The sequence below is a fragment of the Apus apus genome, chromosome 4 (assembly GCF_020740795.1).
Source record: "Apus apus isolate bApuApu2 chromosome 4, bApuApu2.pri.cur, whole genome shotgun sequence".
NCBI lineage: Eukaryota > Metazoa > Chordata > Aves > Apodiformes > Apodidae > Apus > Apus apus.
In genome coordinates, this window is record NC_067285.1 from 19,825,136 (window position 1) to 19,847,525 (window position 22,390).

General features: G+C 44.8%; 1 long non-coding RNA gene across 2 annotated transcripts in view; it reads right to left on the bottom strand.

The window, feature by feature from the left end:
- The window catches only part of LOC127384627 (uncharacterized), a 71,529-nt gene that overhangs the window by 42,851 nt on the left and 6,288 nt on the right, over nucleotides 1-22,390 (bottom strand). Inside the window, exons 3-4 of one of the 2 annotated variants that reach the window (XR_007889464.1) lie at nucleotides 5,432-5,599; nucleotides 2,237-2,847 (exon numbers count right to left, since the gene is read on the bottom strand). This is a non-coding gene — a long non-coding RNA (uncharacterized LOC127384627). Of the gene's footprint in view, nucleotides 1-2,236; nucleotides 2,848-5,431; nucleotides 5,600-22,390 lie in introns of those variants that run through there. The other variant, XR_007889465.1, reaches the window with a different exon arrangement.

The window sequence follows — 22,390 nt, forward strand, 5'->3', positions numbered from 1 at the left end:
AAACTGCATGGAAAGATACAGCCCTTTGCAGAACAACTAGTATTTCATAATGGAGACCATCGTGCTGAAAGCTGCTACATGCCAATTTGGCTTTGTAACAAACTCATCTGCTTGTTTTACTATTTTTTTCAGTTCTCCTAAAATAGCGTTTTCCAAAACCCTGATCTTCAGCACTCAGAAGAAATGCCTGTCCCTTTTCAAAAGGCCTGTGACCTCAGTCACTTTATAAGCTGACAAAGCAAAATCGTCATTTTGATGAAATGCTCTTAAATAGTTGTTCCTTCATCTACAGAGAGGTTTTACATGGTGTCACATTGACACAGATATATAAGATTAATGGTTTTGAAGCTAATCACCCAATTCTAGTGACACCTGCCATGTGATTTTTAACGTTTCAGAAACATGAGACTTACACAGTTATAATATTGCACCTCTTCTTTGTCTTTTTGAGCTGCCTAATTAAATAGCAGTGAACCATATAACCATATGACATAGAACCATATGGCCACTTTATCACCTAAAATAGATTTAGCTTGACCATGAATTCCAAATAAACTCCACTTAGATACATTGTTCTTGGGTGATCACCAGGCAGTGCATCATTAGAAAACACAGATAATTGGTTTTCTAATTAAGAAAGACTGAAGCTGTGACTGCAGTCAGGATGTTTTCCTACCTTCAAGCAGGTGAGGGAGCATCAGGCTACCCTGCACTCACCTGCCCACTATCCCCCTTCAGCCAAAGTTCTCTCAAGATGACTTAGAGTTCAGATGTCTCTTTTCACAGGGCAGAGATGGTGGGGGCAGGTTTCAACTAACTTCAGCAATTTTAAACCTACATATGAAATCCACTCTGGTTAAATAAGCATCCTCTGGAGTTGAGAGAGACAGGGAGGCAGTTCCTGCAGTGACTCACAGCAGCAATCTGAGATACCTGTTTTAGAAGAGGGTGACTCATCTGCTGGTGGTGCATATGTGACTTCTATATACAGGTACCTGAATTAGTTGTTGGATGCCTGTCTTCTAGATGATGAATTTGGTGCAGTGAGTTCCACACCTGGATTTTAATGAGCAGAACCTTTAACTCTCCAGCAGCAACCCACAAAAACCCAGGCTCTGAGTGCTCAGAGGGAGAAACATGTCATCTGAGACATCTTGGTGGCTTTGGTTTGTGACTCAACCTCCTGGTTTGGAGCTAAGGAAATTCAAAATGCTCCAAGAATTACTGGAAACGTAAAACTGGAAAATTTTAGATGCACTTTACAGATGTCACCATTTGACTCAGGTTCAACAACAATTAGATTAATTTTGGTTTTTGACACAGGAGGTGATAAACTTCTGGAAATTGTTGCCGATGTTGTGGCAGCAGACAACATCAACAGGTTCATGAGGGTTTAGGGAGACTCACAGTAAACAAGGTCCCTAGCCAGATGGTAAAAACAGAGATGTGCCCTCTAACACACACAAACACAAAAGGTTTGTTGGCACAGGCCTGAGTAGAGCAGACCTCAAACAGCCCCCAGGCTTGCAGGCTCTCCTTAAACAGTTGCTCTGGTTGCCACTGATGGAGAACATGACATGGAGCAGGACGGACTATCAGTAGGAATGTCAGGCACTGCTGTCAGGCAGGTACAGCAGGGATGAAGAATAGTTGCCAGTAGTTACCCTGCTTTAAATTCTGCTCTCATGATGGCCCCCGTTGCAGCAAAGGGACAAAGAGGGCTGGAATCACAACTCCCCCCCAGCTTTGGAGGCAGCACTCCTATTCTCCATGTGATTCCTTTCAGATTTTCCAGTTCACTTCCCCCAGGCTTTGTTTTTAACACTCCAAGCTTCTGAGAAGTCCAGCCATCAAATTATCAAAATCTCTGATGGCACACAATAAATACTGCATCTTTGTGAATGCGGCTCATAACTCAGTGTGCCACTCCCAACTAACGAGCCCATCTCAAACTCATAAATGAATGAGTATGTTCTTTGGACTAATGACCACATAACATGCTGGGATTGATGTTGTGGAAGATACTGCAGACACATGGGAGTTTTCAGGAAATATCAAGGCTCTTTAGAACCACTACTACCAATGTACTAGCTTTGTTTTAATATCCATGTGGGATCTATTTTCTGTGTTTATGAGATTTTTTTCTTTGTCCCCAGTTTCTCCAAATCCAATTAAGCTGAGTCATGTGCAGGCAGAGCATAAAGGGTTGAATTAGAGGAGCATTAAAAATGGAAAATTTTGTTTCACAGCAATAGCCTTTATTGCTACTAGCTTTCATTTGGATTCAGAAAGGTGAAAAATTGAAGGAAAACTTCCCAGTCTTTATGGATTTATCTGAGGACAGACAAAAAGCTGTGTTCTCTCAGCTGTCTTGTCTGGTTGATTGTTCATGAGGCTGCATCTTCTTTTGTTTTTCTTCCTGATTTTTTGGTTTAACTTTTTCCATCCTAACATACATAATCAGCACCTTTGCACAAAAATACAGCTAAATAGTCTTTTCCAAGCAAAAGCTAGAAGCATTTAATTTTGAAAATACCTTAGCCAGAATATTTAAAAATGGCTAGAATATTTTTTCTCCTCTAAGATGGTATTTCTGGTTTTAGGCAGTGTTTCAATTATGATGACCACATTTTCTGCTGGCAAGACATCCATCCCCTCAGTAGATTTTAGCTTGAAAGAAGGATGATGCAGTTTTATTCCTCTTGAGCTGGGCCAGCCTCGAGTCTAATGCATTTCTTTGGTTCCCACTCTGCTATTGGCTTCTTACATGATATTGGGCAGGTCTTCTAATCCTCCAGGAATTGGTAAAGATGATGGTTTCTTCCTTCCCAGATTTTCTGCTGTGCTCTATGGAGGAAAGGCTTCATGTTTCACATCTAGCACAGGGAAGCCAGCCTGTGGTTAGGGATGTTATAACCCAAATAGCCATGGTAGAAACCAAGACAGAATTTATCTGCTCTGTTTAGAGTTCAGCTGTCCCTGTTTCTGTGAGGTTCACAAGGCAGGTCCTTAGGTGACCCCTCTGCCTTTGAGGAAAATCAGAGCAGAATAGTATCCTGTCCTTTGCTGCTGCAGAAACCCTTGCCAGAAGCAAACTCCTGTGCAATGAGAGACACTGAGGCACTTAAACTAAAGCACCTTCTCACAAGAGGTGCACACACAAAAGATTCAAATAAGTTCTAACTGCACATTTAAATGATTGATGCTTTTGAATGATGGAAGGGTTGAGGTACAGCTCTCCTAGTATCTGGTTTGTTCTATGCCAGCATCCTCATCTGGACATCTTGAGCTAACAGAACAGCACAGTCTAATAATAAATGCTTCTGCCATGGGAACTGGACACATTTCATTCCTTAGCAAAGGAACTCTTTCTTCTACCCAAGTAGGCACAGAACATACTGCAAGGATCACAAATTGCCTGACATGTCTTTGTCAGTAACCAGCTTGGCTGCGTTTTCCCTGCTCTGCTAAGTTACTTTCATTTAGCCCCAATATCATGTTGTGCTGTAACAGATTTCTGTTTGGCCGAAGAAACCCTTCTCTGTCTCCTGACCAGCCCTGTTCTGCTGCCCAGCAACACAGCTGAGGGGGCACAGGTGAGCTCTAAGCTCAGTGAATGCTGAGGACTGTCTTTTTGCCCTTTAGTTGCACAATAAAGATACACTGCCCTTCTTTGTGGCCAGTACATACAGATATTTCTAACCCTAATGTTTGCCTGTTGCTCCATAGCATATGGTGTTGGTGCCAATGGCCTCCCACATTCTCTGGTCTCCAATTGGTAGGGCAGACAGCTTTCCTGGCCTCATGGCATCAGCTGTAGCACAAAGGGTAGTAACACACATACTTAGAAATGTGCTTGCTGTTCATTGCCATGCCTTAAACACATAGGACTGCTCAAGGCATATCATATAGTAAATATTTATAAGGTCAGGCTAAGATCAGGCATTGCATCTTTCATGCAAAGCCCACACATTAGCCTATTAAATGCACTAGCTGCCATCCTGTAAAAGGCTGCTGGGGAGAAGAGGATCCATTCCTGGTCATGAGGGTGGGTCAGTGCAGCAATAAAAAAGAGCAGTGCTCACTTAGAAAGTGAGTTAGTTTAATGATAATCCATCCCCTTAAAAATAATTAAACCATCCTCAGTGAAAAATACTGAGACACTCTAGATTAGCTGGCACAGAGAAAGTGCCTCCCAGTAATAGCTCTGATTTATAACTACTGAAAAAGTGCCTCCTTCCTCCTGTATTTGGAAATAGCTTTTCCATGGCTGAGAGGACAGGCTTAATTTAGCTCTTCCTGTTGGGGAAGATGAGGGTACAGATACACAAATGTTCTTACTGCAAGATAGTGATTATGAGAGTACCAACTCAGGGCAATAGGCAGCAGAGGCTGAGAAATGACCTGGCGGCTGAAGAGCTGTTTGACTGAGCCAGCAGGGAAATGGGAGTGCAAGCTAATTCCAGTTAAGGGCAAGACAGATAACAAATGGCACAGTTGCCAGGACTGGCAAGGTGTCTATCACAGTGACATAAACAAATAAATAAAAGTGAAGGTACTTGGTGCTGAAAACCCCCATCAAAGGCCATGAAGAGCATGGTCTGTCCGTAAGGGCTGGACATGCTTCCAGCTTCCCAAATGACAGCTCTTTAATAAGCTGGGTAAGAAACTTGGCTTTGTCAAACAGTCTGTAGCACTTCACTTAGAGCTTAAGTCCACAGCTAGTGACTCTTCTTTACTGACACGACAGCATGGCCTTTCACACTTACCTGCTGGTTTATACTTTTTATCACACGAAACACAAACCACCACCTGTTTTAATTTTGTAATTCTATGTGGGACTTCTGAATGCTTTTGAAAACTAACAGAAAACACCAGCAATATAAAGATGTGCAATGTATGCCAGCCTGGACACCTGCTGACCTCACCTCCACTGTCACAGGTAATAGCTACAGAGCTAGCAGTCAAGCACAGCATCACAACCCTCTCAATTTCCCCCACCAAAACTGAAGTTACTAATTTAGAGTGTTTCTCCATTATGGTTCCTTCTAAAAAACTGTTTTCCTGTTTTCTTGGTTGCACTAGCAGATCCCCAGCTTCTGGATCCCCTGCAGCTGACCATGACAAGGGTCAGAGCACCAGGCTGCTGGCAGATCAGACCGACTGGGTCCTCTCTACCTGCTCACTGCTCCAGCAGGACTGAAAGCCAGCCCTCCTGGTAAGGTGAGGAGCAAGACCTATGGGATTCTGCAGCAGGGAAGGGCTCAAATAGTGGTGATCAGGATCCCAACAGACTTCTCTGTTACAGTGTCCCTTTACCCAGTCCTTACCCCCAGCCACTTCATCTGCTCAGGGCAGAGCCTCTTTGGAGGGTCAAATTCCATGGAGGGGAAAAGGCAGAGCTGGAATTAGAAAGTTTGAGAGCACTCACCCCTTTCCTCCGCTGTGGACACTCAAGATGATAAACACTCCATTCTCCAGGCTTGCTGGCTGGCATTAAATTCAGGCTTGCCAGCCACAGCCCAGACTTCTTTGGAGATCCTTGCTCTGCAGCCAGCAAAGGTGTTTTCTCTTTCAGCAGCTGAAGACCAAGACTCATCTAGGAGAAACCAGGGAAAGTCAACCAAGAACATTGGTGAAGCTGCCAGACTGAGCCAGTGCTGCTCACAAAGGAGTCAGAGTAACTGAGATCTGCTGAAGAAGTAAACTTGCTCATTAACCAACCACATCTATAGAAAAGCCCCAAGCAAACCTATTCACGAGTAACCAGTGCACATGCCATATGGCTGAGATCTCAGATAGCTCTCTGCTGGTTTGAAAGATGGGGCCATCCCACTCTGCTACATTCCCTACAGCTGCCAGGTGCCACACAGTCACTGTGCTCCTCTTGAGCCTTCTAGAGTCTCTGTTCCCCACCAGCAGTGAGACTGGGCATTACAACACAGTTGGTGGAGGAGGTCATCACTCCATATATGAGAAAGGTGGACCTCCAGGAAAAATCTCTGCATGTCCAGATTCAATTCCATTAAGTGTTACAAGGAATGTCTTGAAGACTTCCGTCTGAACAGAAACAGGACAAAAGCCCACAGATACTATTAAAAATCAGGAACCAGAATTAGTCTACCTGAACTTATGTTACCTCTCTAAAGGGTATAACTGAATAGTTTTAGTCAAAATCAGAGACAGGAAGATTGGTGATACATTTGGTCACAAGCCCAAACACACACTTTAAAATGGGGAGTTACATCTCTGTGGATGGAGAGGTCTAGGAAGCAACAAAAGAGTGGGGGGACACCCTAAACAGTCTGTAAAACATGAAGAAGAGCTGTGGCAGGGAGCCTTTCTTTGTGTCACGTACAGGCTTTTAGACCAGTTGGAGTAGATAAATGTCCTTCCCATTCTTCCTCACCAACCATGGGATCTCCACTCTGGCACTGCTCTCATCTCTCCAGCTCAACTCTTCCACTTTGCTCTCTCTGCTTTCAGGTCTTATATCAGTTATTTCATATGTTAGTCACAGAGGTGCCTCTATTGTCTCTCAATGGCTTGGCCTTGGCCACCTGAGCCAGGGGAGCTTTTAGTAGCTTCTTACAGGAGCCACCCCTGGGGCCCCTCCCTCACTACTGAAACCATGCCAGAACCAAACCAGCACATGTGCCCAAGTACTGATCTAACCAGCTTATTCCATATGAATTTCAGCCCACTTTATGCCACAATATAATGTACTCTGTCAAGGACATGTATCTTCCACCACCCCAGCAAAGCTTTACCTTCTGATGTCTTAAAAGTTCCCTTTATGAAAGTTTGTGTGTTTAAATTCTAGATGTTTCTATACATTCAGATGGATAAATAGTTACTAGAAAACATCACAGACCAAGTAAGAGAAAGGTATATACTAAGAAGATACTATGTGAAAGTTTCCCAAGGACAGATAAGGTTTGGAGACAAGTAATCCTGAAGAATTTGCAAGAACTGATAAACATAGATCATCAGGGTCTAGTGCTGTACAAGGCTGCCAGCACATAATTAGCATCTACAACAGGTTGTGTAACTTGGATCACACCCAGGAGGGCAGTGGCTGCTATATGCAGATGAAGAACATGGAGTTATGTATACAGCTGGTGACACAAAGTGCCCTCTAAAGGAATTTTTAAAGACCTGCCTAGAAGCCAGTGGTGCATCAGGATGACCTTCTGCTTCTGAGTGTGCTCATTGGGGTTGGCCTCCACACATTGCTCCAGCTTAAAAGTGGCCATCAATGAAAGGTGTGTTATGTGAATAGTTACCTGCTATTACTAATAACACTTTGATTCTATTAACAACAGCAGCTAATGAATAAAAGATATTTTAAGAAATAGCAGTAGTAATCTGTGTTTTCCCCTAACACTACCCAATCAAGGAAAAAGGAATTTACACCACCTGTTTGGGAGAAACATGCTAATGACAGTGTGGCACTCATACCTCTTCCTGGTGGGAGCTGCAGACCCAGCTAGGACAGACAGTGCTAGCATAGGACAGCTTCTTTGACCAAATAAGGCACTAGGCATGAGAGGGCTTGTTGAAATCACAGTAAAATCCTTGCCACTGTTTGCCAGAGCAAATTGGTGGCTGTGGGGAATGTTCTTCCTCCTGAAATGTGCTATAGGAAATTCAGTCAAATCTAGCCCTGCGAAGAAACTTAACAGGAACCATGTGCGTGTTTGTGCAAGAGGAAGATATGTTAAAAAAGAGAAGGTCCCATGTAAGAGCCAGCTAACATCACCCCACACATTGTCTTCTCTGCATGCTTCAATGCATGGCTGGGGACCATGAACTCACAGACCCAACTCTGCTGCTCTGCAGACATGGGTTGTCACTTGAGTCTGCTGTTTTTCTAAAGCATTTCCATATATGATGCCTTGTGTCTGCCACTGATGTCCAGAGTAACTATGCAGACTCAGCACTTCTAATGCAGGAAACCAACAAGTGTTCCTAGTCACACTATTGCCAAGAAATGAGACCCACAACATTTTATCTTGTGAGCCTCCCCCTCAAGCTGCCTCCAGGTAACCTGGATTCCCATCTCTTGAGGGCTGTCAAGTCTGTACCTCCACTTAAGGAACAGGCAGATTTCTCCATCTATAAAAAGAACATGAGGTTATTTGAATAACTATTGCAACAAAACTAGCTTTATGAGTCAGACCAGAAGTCAGACCACAGCCAGCAGCAGATGCTTAGAGGCCTATAGAAGAACAGTCAGATTGTATCTGGACCTTTATTTTTAATAACTACAAACAGGCTCATCCTCTGTTAAGCACCCGTTCCATGCAAGTGCTGAAAGTCTAGAGCCAGATCCCACAGTCTTGCAGCTCCTACTCTAGAGAAAGTTTATAATCCAAGAGGCAAAACCTTCATGTACAGATGCAGGCACAGAGCTGCCTTGCAAAAGGCAGCCCAAAGCATCTGTGGCAAAGCTGAAAATCTAATGCCATCTTTTGACACTGGGTTATATTTTCAAAACCATCTGTCCAAAACATGATGGAAATTATTAGACTAAAGAAACAAAGGCTTTGACAGGTGAAACTTTGTTCCAGATTTCCTGATGGTGTTCCAACATTGATCACTGAAGCTTCACATGCACACCTGATCTCTGTGAGTGCACAAGCATGGTCCTGACACGTGCCTAGCTCAAATGTCATTCAAGCAAAACTTTCTGCTTGATGAGCGTATTTCCTATTGTCTCCAGTAACTCCTTCAATCCCAGCACACTGATGTCAGCAACATCATGTTTTATTAAGAGATGGAACAGGGTGTTTCCAGTATCTTTTTTTTTCCCCATCAGTGATGAGGTTCTGGCTTTGTGAGCTTTTTGGGTTCAGGCAACTGGAGCTGGCACTCCCAGTGAGCAGTGGTCAGCAAACATTTGCAATCAGCAGCTCATTTCCCATAGTCACCTGCATGCTCAGGCAGACAACAAAGTGCTTAGCTTTTGCACCCAGCACCTTGCTCTGAGAGCAAAAGAAGGTTCCTCATCCTGTGGGACCTCCTGAATCCATGTGTTGCCTACAGCCATTGGATTTGTTTAATGCCCAAGTAAAAGAAGCCAAATTGGATGTGACTGAAGAACAGAGGGGAAATTAGCTGGCTCAGCTCTGCTTTAATTATATTAGTCATTAATTTTTACTCACTCAAAGTTCTCAAAGCTTGTTTTCCTTTTTCCCCCCTCTCTTATCTCTTTTATCTGTGTGAAACATAGGTGATGTCAATTCTGCTGAGACAGTCCTAAAAACTTCGCTTAGCTTTGACACTTCCACTTCTACCTCAGACTTCAAGGAAAGCCTGTGGGATGTCAGCAGTTGTAAAGCTGAAGGGAGTCCTTTCCAATCCTCTCTACCAGTGCCAAAACATTTTCAAATCCCCACACTTCAAGCAGAAGCCTTCCTACTTCAGAAAGCTAAATGCCTTTCCCTCTACCTCTCTCTGTGCATCAGCAAGCAGAGTAGCTGATGACATGGCTTCAGTGCCCTCTAAAGCTTCCAAACCACTGCTGCCAGCAACCCAAGCAGATGCCACCTCTGTCTGGCAGGGGAGCATCTAGAAAGCCATAAAGTATCAAGTGAGAGTTCTCTTAGGTGGCATCACCAGACTTGCCAGAGGGCAGTCAGCAAGAACCTTAGAATTAAATCCCATCAGTGTGGGAGTTAAATTAACTCCAGTGCAGATAGAGTGGGTGAAGGAACCTGTATGAAGTAACTAAGCAGTACACCTACTCAAGTTAAAATCCAGTGACATCCACTCCCTCCCTCAGATAAGTGTCTCCAGTCAGGGTCTATATGCCTAAGATGTACATACCAGCTCCTTGACCAATGAGGGTAGAAATTCCCAACTCCCTTTTCCCTCTGTCATGAGGAAAAAAAATATTTTTTCTCCTAATGCATGAAACATGAACTGGAGCTCAAGAAGTTTGGATGCTCATTTCCACACTATCACTGAGTGGCTGAGCAACCTCAGCCATGCCCTGTTCTTCCTTCTTCATGAGGACTAATCCCCACCTCACTGAGCTTTATGCAACACACTTCTGCTGCAGCTTATGTGATACAGCTGCACCCATTTAAGAAATAATTTGACATGTCCTAGATAGCCAGAGGCTTAGCAAATTAGTTGGTTTTGAACCATCCCAAGGCTTATTTGATTCTGCATTCTTGCCCAAGATCTTTTTGCAGATGGAGGAAAAAAAAAATCAATTTCAGATCAAAGAGCTTTTAAAAATTTGACATCATTAAGTAATATAAGGGTTTGTAACTGGTTTATTTGCTTAGTGATGAAACAGCAGCAGATATAGCCACTGGAAGCCTTGCAGCTAGAATATCTGCTTTCCAGATATCAGAGGAGATATGATAGCTGTTCAGATCTAGTAAGATTTACTATGGACACAGTTTGAAGATCAAACATCTGTAATTTTCCTTCTGACAGGACATCCTGCCAACCACCACAGGAACACGGTCACACTTGCAAAAGTGCCAGATTTTCTGTTTGTCTGCAAGCATCAGAGTTGCTAAATCTCTGGCTGACCACAGAAACCTGAGAACAGTAAACTTCATGGGTGATAAGACTGATGCCAGGCAACAAGGAAACTGTCTGATAGACGCACACCCCATGCTCTCTGACATGGGAGGAGAAAGGAGTTTCTTAAGTGAAATTACCTGATCAGACACTGCCAGCACACAAACACGTAGCACCCAACCAAGACAGCAGCTCAGAGACAGACCTCATCAAAGAGTGGTTTCAGCCTCCAGCTCCTCAGATGACTCTTTCTGAACTCTGTTCCTCCATCCCAGCATTTGTGAGATCACCAGTTGAGAAATAGCCCTGACTTGGCCAAAGAGACCCTGCAGCAGACCTGCTCTAGCATAGGGAAGAGCCTATAGATTGACTATTAAGTTGTTCAGAGACCTGAGAAAAGAAGCTGTTCTATGCCCCTGGAAGGGGCATAAAGACACTTAAAATAGCAGCTACACACACCCCCCCCCCCCAACTAATTAATAAGCTTCTAGACCCTAATGATATACCAGCAACAAGCAGAAAAATGCCACATAGGAGGTCAGACTGCCACATCATCATCATCGTCGTCAGAAGAGAGACTTTCACAAGCCTCCATTGCCTGTAAGGCCAGGGACAAAGGCACTGCTTTCCTCAAGGGCAGGGGACTCTCAGCTGTCATTTACTGGCTCTGCAGCCTCAGAATTGCTTCAGGTTCCCAGTGTCAGAGCCTAAAATCTTCTCTTTCACACTACCCAGAGCATACCTAACCCCAGAAAAGAGACAGAAACAAAGGAGAATTGCAAAAGATAACTTCCTTCCTTAGAGCAGACCGTGCATCACTTTGCTCGCCCTCCCCTACACAGTATCAGCTGTAATAGGTAGTTTCCAAATACAACTGCAGCCCTCTTCACTAGCAGCTGCCTTACACAGCTGCCTAAACCACAAGCTAAATTTTTGTGTCTTAATCTCTAAACCTGCACTGGAATTCTGCTGCAGCCCAGCCTTTCCCTGACACATACTATCAGCTACATGCTCTCACCACCCAAATAACCTTCCAGAAGCCCCTGTCTCAGCAGACTCCTTTTACAGGAAACCCCCTCTGGTCAGCTGCCCTCTGTCCCCCACCAATTCCCCACCTGGAAGGGGGAGCAGGCACAGCTGATGCTTATAAAGGGTCAGTCCACCTTTCTTCAGCAGAGAAGTTACAAGTTTGTGCTAATTTCGGTACAAATGCTCTAAAATCCACATGCTGAGTACAGAGCTATGCTTGAAATAAATTAATTAACGTATTTAAGTGAGCATAAGAGAATGATCCACCACCTTAGCCTTGTGAAGATCACATCGAGCCCCAGGTTTACATCTGTGGAAGGTGATTCTGGAAATTCTGCCAAAAATACTGTGAAGCATCCAGTTTTCAGAGATCAGGTGTTTTGTGGTTTGGTTGGTTTGTTTGTTTGTTTTTTGGGGTTTTTTTGTGTGGTTTTTGTTTGTTTGTTTGTTTTTTGTTGTTGTTGTTGGTTGGTTTTTTTCCTAGAAATCAGGATGAGAGATAGGTTTATATGACTGTTTTGTTTTGTTTTCCTTTGATGTTTCTGAGTTCTGCTCTTGGAAACTTACTAGCAATGACTAGCTCCTTGGGAATTCTGGCTTCTGTCCTCTCAAGATAACGCAGCAAAGGGGGAGGGAGAACAGCTCCAAATTACCGTTTACCTGATGCTTACAAACAACATATCTGTGGCCACCTTCTCCCTTTTTTAATAGAGCTTAGTATATTTTGAATGTGTGTGCTTTTCCTCAGCTCAGATGAAGCCCAGCAGTGTCTGCTGGTGGTCCAAAGCAGAAACGTCACTCAGCTGTCGATGAAAGTATCACATGTAGGACACACTGGGGCTGAGGTCATGAGGTGACATGGCAGTGAGCACTGCTGCCATTTCTTGGGACACTGGGGATAGAAATCTCAGAGGACTGTGTGATTTTATTTGAGGTCTTGTAACCTTATGACCTGTGGGGTGCTTGTTCCTTTGGTGCATGGGTCAGATGGTGAACATGGTAGGAGGCTGCTGAATGCTCCTCTACTACATCATTAATGCAGATGCTTTGGGAGAGAGGAGGAAGAGAGATTCAGTTTGGGGGAAATGCTGACAGAGTCCTGATATCTAGGTCCTTCCTCTGAGAGACTTGCTATTGGAGTCAACTTAGCAAACAAGCCATTTGATCAGTCAGTTTTTTTCTGGGCCCAAATGGCCAGCAATGATTGCAACTGTTCTGCCTTTAACCAGACATTTGATAGAGTGCCACATTATGTATTTATTAAGGGAGTGAAGAAATCCTAACTGAATAAAAATAGCAAGGCTTGGATTAGAAACTAGCTGGCATGTGAGGAATAGAGGTTTCACTGTTGCTTCAGGATGCCTAGTGTTGCCAGAAGGATCCTGCACAGTGCTGATGTGGGTCTGCTAAGATGGGGCAGAGGAGACACATAAGACACAAGACTGGCCTGAGGAAGCACAGTAAAACATCACCAGGTCTTTTGGATGACTGGCTGATGTCTTGATCAAGAGAGGTAGTAAGCCAATGAAATAGGCTCTCTCTGGTAGAGACACATATCTGGTGCACACAGATCTGTGCCTTGCAACCTAGCAAAGCTGGAAGACATACCATGGGAGGTGAGATGCACAGTGGGGTCTGCTCCTCCACCTTGCAAGACATGAAGTTCACTGTCTTAATGACAGATGGAGCAGTATTAGTGGTCGTCACATTATTTATGGGAAAAGGACAAAAAATTGATGAGTAAATGTCCTTTGTCAGGCTGCTCTTAGTCAAAAGGGAGTTTGTCTTATGAACTGATACTTCCTACCTCCCTTGCTGTTTCTAGTGGGAGATTAAAAATGGAAAAGGGACTGGAGGGTCCAGTCTCAAACCTTTGCTTTTTGCTCCCTCTTCAGACAGGCTGAGGGGATTCCTTTGAAATTAAGGGACCAGTTCATTCTCCAGTCCTAGTGTGCTGTTAGCCCTGCGCTCTGAAGAGTTGCTTTCCACAGAAAGCCACCACAATTGCTACAAAATAATACTTTGGTATCCGAGACAAGGAGTCTTTTTCCCACACAGACAAAAGCTTCTAGCAGGCATTGTAGGAGGCATACACATCGTGTCTGGGGTGCAGTGCTGCCACTCGGAGGGCAGTCACCTACACTCACAGCCCAGATGTCACACCTCTGGTCACTCCAACCCCAGAAAGTGGTTTTATATGCACACCCTTTCCTCACTCACTTCTTATCACATATGTGGTCTGAAGGCAATATGGCAAAAAGCTTGTTCATATGAAGATTTTTATTCTCCTATTAAGACAATAAGTGAAGGCAGCCATCGAGATCAAGGTCTCTATTGTGCTAGGTGCTGTACAAACCCACACTGGGAGACCCACTGTCTCCAAATGCTTACAGCCTAAGTAGATACATGAATGAGGAAGGAGACTGAGATATGAGGAAAAGGAATAATTTATCCACGGTCAAAGGCTGAGCTAGAATTAGAAGCCTCTTTGCCCTGAGTAGAATCTGCTGTCTCCTCTTAGCATCACTACCTACCAATGACTGATACAGTCTGTAAGTACTCATAGTAAAAAGACTCCCAGAAACAAGCCACACTTAATTCCCAAGGACATTTTGTTCTTTCTCTGGTTACAAATCATGGGCCAGTAAGGGCTGTTTCAGCAGCTGCATGCAAGGCTTCGGATGCAGCAACAGCAGGCAGACCATGGCTGTAAGAATGACTTCTGTCATATGCAGTCATCTCTCAGCACACCCTGTGGTGCTAATAAAAAAAGCCCTTCACAAAGTGCATAGTGGGCGTTACCAGCTGAAGTAAAAGCTGAGGCAGCATCGCCATCCCTGAGTTGGAGAGGGAACTGCAGGAGAAATGCGTCCTAAGTTGGTGTCTTCAATGCCACTGCAAGTTACATGTTGTTCTTTGCTCACCCTGGATGGCATGAGGTCTGGATCATAGAATCAGAGAGTTTGAGTTGGAAGGGATATTAAAGATCACCTAGTTCCAATCCCCATGTTGTCATATTTCTGAAAACTGAGGAGAGGAAGGGTGGGACTCTGCCATCCAAACAGGGACTGTGATGAAATCAGACAGTGAAAAATCTGAAGTTTGCACATTTTTCACAGTGGCAGCAGTTAAGGACAAAACTACCTGAAGTACATCACAAAATGCTGCCCCATGATGTATTAATATGAATGTTGGTTTCTTCTAATGTGGTGCCAGATGGGCTTTTTTGCTGCCTTCTCTCTCAGTGTAGCAATGAATGCTTTGTCCTCTAATTACTCATTCCTACTTGGCATGTGTTAATGTAAAACCAACACCAACATGGCTGTTGATTTTCTTTCTGAGACCGGATGCAGGTCCCCATATACACCCTGTTTGGGAAGAGCTGACTTTATTCAGCAGCCACTTTTGCTTTTGAGGCAGTGCCATCCCAGTGCACTATTGTCCCAGCCTACAGCAGCTTCTGGCCAGAAGCCAGGATGTTCTTGCATCTTCTTCCATGGGGTACACCCCTTCTCAGCAGTGACGTGTCATAGGGGTACCCTCAGCTCCCTCTTTCTCTCCCTTATAGCAGGCTATTCTCTGGTCTGTTTTCAGCTCTGATGTATGACACGATACACCCATCATCTCACTGCCTGAGTCTGGGCAAGTCATTATCTGAGCCGTGCCTTGGTTACCAGCCTCTAGTCAACAGCTTACACTTTGTAAGTGTACTGAGAGGCAGCAGGAGAGCATGTCCTGGGATGCTGCAGTGATGGAGGTCAGAGAAGGATGACTTTGTAAAACATTCATACAAAGCAAGCTTGACTGCTATCAGTTGTGACAAAGGAATATAACCAGCCAAAGTTCACCATCATGGATTGACTCCCCTCAGCAGCACCTGCCCAGCACGAAGCTCTCTTTCCTAGCTGTGCTTCAAGAGTGACATGCAGAAGAGGGATATTATTTCTAGCCACAATTCTCTTTCCTTCACTCTCTGGGTCTTTATTTTTTAGGGCTCAGTGGAAAATCTTGATCAGGCCACAGACCATGCTCTTAGCCTGTAACCAAAATGTCTGGTCCCATTAGACAAGAAAAGAAACACATTCCTCAGAGAGTGTTATGTTTCAATAAAGCACCTCTTTGTGGTGGCCCTCATCAGTGGTGAAACCTCATCCAGGCTGACAGTATGAAAGTCAAGATGTTTGTCCCCAGTAAGCCAGCAAAAGTGTTGCTTTATGCAGCAGCCTGTTTCTTGCGACACTTAAAAAAGAGGCCAGGGTTGTCCAACAACAGTGTGTTCACTTTTCCAACAACCATCAATAAAAGTGCCTTGTAGTTAAGATTTTGGCAGGAAGCTGGATTCTGGCTCTGTCAGCAATGACATTTACAAAGGGTTAGTGATAGATTTTGTGGTGCCAGTTTACCCTCACCATCTTGGAGCTTTTTCTTCATCTTGACGCTCTGATTCAGTCTCCAGGCTTCTCATCATCACCATTTATTGGGACTGACTGACTATTTTGGCAGAAGAGAGAGTCCTAGTGAGGGCAGATGACACTGGGGATTGCTGGAGCCAGAGTCTGAGCTCTCAGATTATTGGGAAACAATTCCACTTTCATTACAGCTCTTTGGGGGCCACAGCACCCTGTGGCCTGATCTGATGCTCAACACTGAAATGCAGCCACTCCCAAGGTAAAGAGTAGCAACAAGTAATAAACTGAAGGCCAAGAGAAGTTCTTGGCCAAGGACCGAACAAAAAATATTTGGTATTTTTATGTATGAACAGTGAACGTGTGACATTTCACAGGCAAAAAGCCAGGACCCACACTCAGCAAGTTTTGGGCAATGCAGAGAGGTCTTACGTGCCTTCTCAGCCTTGACACCTCCTGTGATTTATAGCAAGCCTTTAGACATTGTGTTCATTGGAAAGCCCCATTGCCCACAGCCCAATCCTCTCAGCTTGCCTTGCATGCAAGAGAACAGCATGTTCCCAGCCCTGCCGATTCCAGAGGAAACAAGCCCCAAGAGTACCTTAAAGGCTTGGACACAAATAGCTCCCACTGTGTGTTATTTTCAAACCAGTCTCATGATTTTGCAGGCCTGACTCATTTTGGGTAAATGCTGAGGGTTAGTCATGTTAGTCATACGTAGGCAAAGAGGAAGGACCTCACTGGACTTCTGCCAGGACGGTTTTTACCGCTGTTTTAGGGGGAAGAGCCAGATTTGCAGGTACATGGCCTTGGGATTTGTCCTAGGGCCTGTTAGGGAGTACACAAGTGAAAATGTGTGGATCCAGATTCTCTGTGCATACTGCTGATGGCTTTACATCCACTTCCCTGCTGAGTGCCTGATCCTTCCCAAGCTAAGGCCAGGCGTAGGCAGAAGATTTGCTGGCTGCCAGGTGAATGGCCCATGGGGAAGTCTGCTGCAGCACAGGAGCGGTGGCTGCACTGTGGCAGCAAGCTCACCTCAGGGTGCTGCTGGTCTCTTCCTGTGGGCACAGCTGCCAGCGGCTCTGGACCACGGCTGTGAACACTGGACCATTCATGATCGCCTTTGGACTTAAGCCAGACCGAGGCCTCAAGGAATGGGAGAGGAGGGAAGATTTTTTTAAGCTCGGATCCCCTGCAGAGCCTGTTGTTTGCGCTGGTCATAGCAATGCCCAGCACCAGGGCATTTCCCTGCGACCCTGTGATCCAAGGATGCTCTTCAGCAGCAGCGCAGAGCCCCAGCCGAGCCGGGAGCACCACCTGCCGGCTGCGGAGCTGCGAGCTGGCTCACGGCGGGGACTCGGCACAGGGCAATTCCCAGCTACGTACGCTGCTGCACGGACATTAGACCACATAGCAAATTAGAGATGAAAAACATCACAGGATTGGTAAAACCCTCAGCTGAACCTCCTCCTGTCTGCGTTACAAAAGGGACTCCAAATCAATCAGTGTCTCTGTACTAGAGCTGAGCAAAATCGCTGGGGTGAGTGAAGGATCTCCAGTTTTAAGTCGGATGGAGCTATTTACAGCTCCTGCAGAGCACGTGGAGGGTTTCAGCTAAAAAAGATCAAAGCATGTCACTGGACAGTTGTTCTTAATAAAAAGGCCTCATTTTGTTCAGTTTGAAATGTGGTTCTGTTTCCAAATATTCCTGATAATAATGATATTGAGGGGAGCACAGGGAGCCTGAAAGAGAAACAAAATGTATGTCTCTGCTGCAACAGTGGATCCATTTAAGCAGCTTCCATGCAGATTTTTCTTGGGTTCCTAAAGACCCAAGCTAGCAATTATTTACACCTTACTGCTGAGCCATCTTCCTGGTTTACCTGCCTCATCCTCTAGTCTAGCACCACAAACCCAAAGCCCTTTACCCTCCAGCTACTCATCCTTCTCTCCAGTATAGAAGGATATCTCTGTCTTCTTCTTCTTCTTCTTCTTCTTCTTCTTCTTCTTCTTCTTCTTCTTCTTCTTCTTCTTCTTATTATTATTATTATTATTATTATTATTATTATTATTATTATTATTATTATTATTATTATTATTATTATTTGCCATGCCCCAAATCTTCTTGTGCAGGGTCCAGTCACGTTGCCCCTCACAGGTGCTGAAGAGAGGCTGCTTTTCCAGAGCCACCTGCATTGACACCTGTGACATACTCCCGTGACCCTGAGCTTGTCTGTGGTGGCCTAAGAAAGGCTCTCTGGAGGATGGTGGCCATGTCCAGGATGAGCAGTAGCACATGGCCTGGGCTGCTGGTCCCCGAAGAGCCGTGCTGGGGAGCACTGTAGCTGCCACTCCACATGGGAGCCTGGCCTTCCTTCAAGGTGCACAGGGACAGGAGTGGGGTGCAGCTGGCAAGTGGCCACGGTATGTTGCTAGACCTGGGAGCTCAGTGTGGCTCCTCTCACCTGCAGGGTTATCTCACCTCCTGGCAGCTAGCCAGCACTGTGCTTTGACTTGCTCATCCTAATTACACCTTCCTGAAGTGCTATATATAATTTCCCTCCCACCCTCATAGTCCTTTGTCTCCAAGCTGATCCCGCTTGTCCTTTAAAGGCACACCACTCCTCACTTTCCTTTGCTTTTCTTTCTTAGCACCCCACCTCTCAGGACTTCTGTCTCTTTCCCTCTTGCAGCCCTCAGCCTCCTTGTCAGTGGGTGCTGGAAAAAGACACCCTGGACCCACACTTGCTTTCTGGACTCAAAATAAATGCTTCTTTGGCCCACGCCACATGAGCCTGTGCAAGTTACTGCCATAGCAAGTCAAGACCATTCCAAGGGAATACCCTCTAGTACTGTAACTGAGAGTATGTGATAAAGGAATCATAGCCCAGGCTTAGGATGAAGCAGAGCACTTGCTCCAGGGCATGGCCAACTTCTATGTACCATGGTTAAAGAGGGTCTTTCCCTTACTGACCTTCAACTGGCTACACCGAACATCAGACTACTGAGACTGAGGCTGGGGCCAGCCCAGGGAGCAGGAGGCTGGATCTATCCCCAGACCACAGCCTGGCTCTAGGACTCAATTTTGCATCCTGTAAAATAGGAAAAATAGGGGAGGCATTTTGAAAGCTGCAGGTAGAAAACACTTTGTATGTGTCCATACCTCAAACCTTGAACTGACCCTGTATAGCCATTGCAATGTTTCTGTCCCTTCTGATGTGAAATAATTTTCTTGGTTTCCTCTGCACACTTTAAGCTTCTCTACAGCAACTGAAGAGCAGCCTGAACATCTGACCCTCTTGCCTTTTTCCACAGTTTCACAGAAGTCACTTCCTGTGAGAAGTGTGATGGATGTGTCCAGTCACACAGTTGATTGCAGTAGGCAAGGATCCCCTGAGCTGTCCCTGCACGAACTGTATGAGAACTTGCAAAGGTGAGGATATATTCAATACTGGGAAAGCACAAGCAGACCGTACAGGAGGCTGCTCAGCATGCGTCATCCATGCAGAGGACAGCACTAGGGAACATAAAGGTTACAAAATCAAGCTTACAGCAAAGAGGTCACACAGCCATTTGCATGTCCTGATGTATCAATACTGTCTTTAATGGCATAATCTCAGATTGATATTGCTAAAAAAACAAAAAACCAACCAACTAACCAAAAACAACACACACACACAAAAAAACACACCAAAAAACTCAACTAACAACAGACAGGCTTCTGTCTTTTCAGAGCCAAAATGCTCAAAAAGTGTGTTTGCTGCTTCCATTGCATAGCAATCAAGATCTAATAAAAGCTATTACATTTCCCCAGCCTTTGTCTGGCTTTGTTTTGAGAACCACTTGACTGTGGGAGCAGAATAGCACAGGGAATGTTCAGTACAGGATCACAAGCAACACTTACACTTTCCTGGGGTGCTGGGGAATGTTTTGACAGGCATTAGATGCTACCGAAGCCATATTTAGCTGGTGCAAAAGGCAAAGCTGCAGTCAAGTCAGTTGAAATCTGCCAACTGCACTGGGAAGCCAGACCTTCCTGAGACTTATTCAGCTCTTTCAGAGTTGAATTTTGTCTGCCCCTACACAAAATGAATTTATTTATTTATTTTAGTCTCATACCATTCACGTATCTTTTAAAATAAGATACTTCATCTTGACCTTTTTAATGGCCATTTTATTTTTAAAATCTGTCCTTTGGGCACTTTGTGTTGACACCAAGAAACTGCAAGGCAGACTTGGAATTTCTACACTCACTTCTTAACCTCTTTTTTCATATCCATCAGTAGTGTTGGTACCAGGGTGGAAGACAGCAAGAGCGTTATTTTGAACTCTTGTAATTAATTACACAAGCTCTTTGAGGACAATTCAGATCTTCTCTGTACTCTGGTAATAAAACTTAGACATCTTATATAATGTTTTAGTTTGTTGTTTCAACAAACTGGAACAAATTACCACAGATCATGGTAGGTTCTCTATTTGCTGTTGTCCTCAAACTTTCATTCTGGGAGATGAGCAAATAGTCAAGCAAACATTACAGCACTCAATACAAAGGTCATTAGGGATCTGTATTGGCCAACAGGTCAGATGGGATATTATAGCAGTCATTTCAGCCATGAAGTGCATTTTAATGCTTTCTGAGCCACTTTAGAAAATGTATAGAGCTTTTGTTAGTAATAATAACAAAATTTGAGGAACATTCTGAAGCTATTATGTATCCTGTTTCATTAGAGAGTACCTCATAGAGTCTCCTAAACAGCTTTCCAGAGCTGGATTTAGGTGCTTTGAAACATGTTTGGGACAGTTTTGTTTCAGGCTTTGCTTCCAGACTTTTTGGCTTGAAAAACATTCTTGATTCCAGGAAAGTGACTATTACATTTAATTTAAATTAGAATTTAACTGGAGAGGCTGCTGGCTCTGAAGCACCCTAGTGCTGCTGGTACTTCTGTGAGCTTGGAGTAAGGCCTGGCTGCCTCTTATAAAAAAATATATTCCTCCTCTTTAATTTGGATCCACCTACAATTATTTTTTTCCTCATTTTTGCAATCCCTTATTTTTTCTTGGAGTAAAAAATAATAGCTCATCCCAGCAAACCCAATAGTGTCCTTCCTTTCCATTTGGTGAAGACATGTCTGACGTGTTTGTTGCATGATTTCAAAATGGACATGAGGAATGAGAAAACTGTTGTTCAAGACTCCTGAAACAGACATTTGGAGACCTACAAGAAATAATTGGAAATATTCTTCTTCCTGCCATTGGAAATAAATGCCAAGTGCAGGGTGGCAGCATCCCCTGCATCCCACTGGTGCTGTGCTTGTGAGGCTGAGCCCCAGCAAGGTGGAAAGACCCTCAGCTCCCCCAGGGCAACATCAGCCACTGTGGCTGCTTCCTACGCTGGGTCCAGGACAGCCTCTTCTGCTGGGAGACCACAGACACCTTCAGTACTTGAATTAGGCCACCAAAACCATTAAACTGTGCTAAGCATCACAGTATTGAAAATCTATTTCAAGATAATAAATAGCAAACAAAATATAACAAAAAAAAAAAAGCTCTTGTTCCTCTCACCCTTCATTTTCTGGGGTTTTACCTAGGTAAATTCTCAAGCTTTTTCTCAGTGTACATAACACCATAGTTTTTAAAAAGCCTCACCGCCCCAGGAGCTGGAGTCTTCATTACTGCATAGAGCATCAACCTTGCTGTAGTAGGCTGTAGCTGAGAGACACAGCTGGCCCTGGGATCCATTACTGGTGGCTGCATTTTCTTCTCACCTGGGTGCTTGCAAGCTGCCCAGCCACCCCCTGGGGTGAGGGGCTGGGTGGACAGCACTCCAGGCCAAGGCAGAGATGTGCCAGTGGTGCCCTGTGTTCTGTGCCACACTCTTGCCTTGGCTGGAGCAACACAAAACTTTGGCAGAGCCAGGCTCGAGGTGGGATGGCCAAAGTCCAGCTGAGAGCAAAAATCTGCTGGGCAGGTTTCCTTCCCCAAGACTGCATGACCCAGGAGGGACCTTCATCTGCCTGAGGCAGCCTGAGCAAGGCTCAGCCTCCAGCCAGCCCTGCGTAATAGCTCAGCCACTGGGTCTCACTCCCCTTTGAATCCTGCCCTTCTGCCCAGCAGCTGCACCCCAGGTGAAATGAGTTTGACTGGTGTCAGCCCATGTTTTAGCTGTCTAATTCCACAGCATGAAAATCAGTAGTGCAGTGTGGAGAAGATGCTCCTATGGCTCTAGGACAGGGTGGCACAGCTGGTCCAACTGACATAGGGCTGGTCAGAGTGGCTGTGGTGGTGACAGCAACTGAGCTGTCCCACATGCCCCAGAGGCACAGGCTGCATGCACCTCTAAGTAGCTCCAGCAGCACTTGCACTTGGCCTGGGGTAAGCCCTCACTGAGAGACTGGCGATGCTCCCAAACC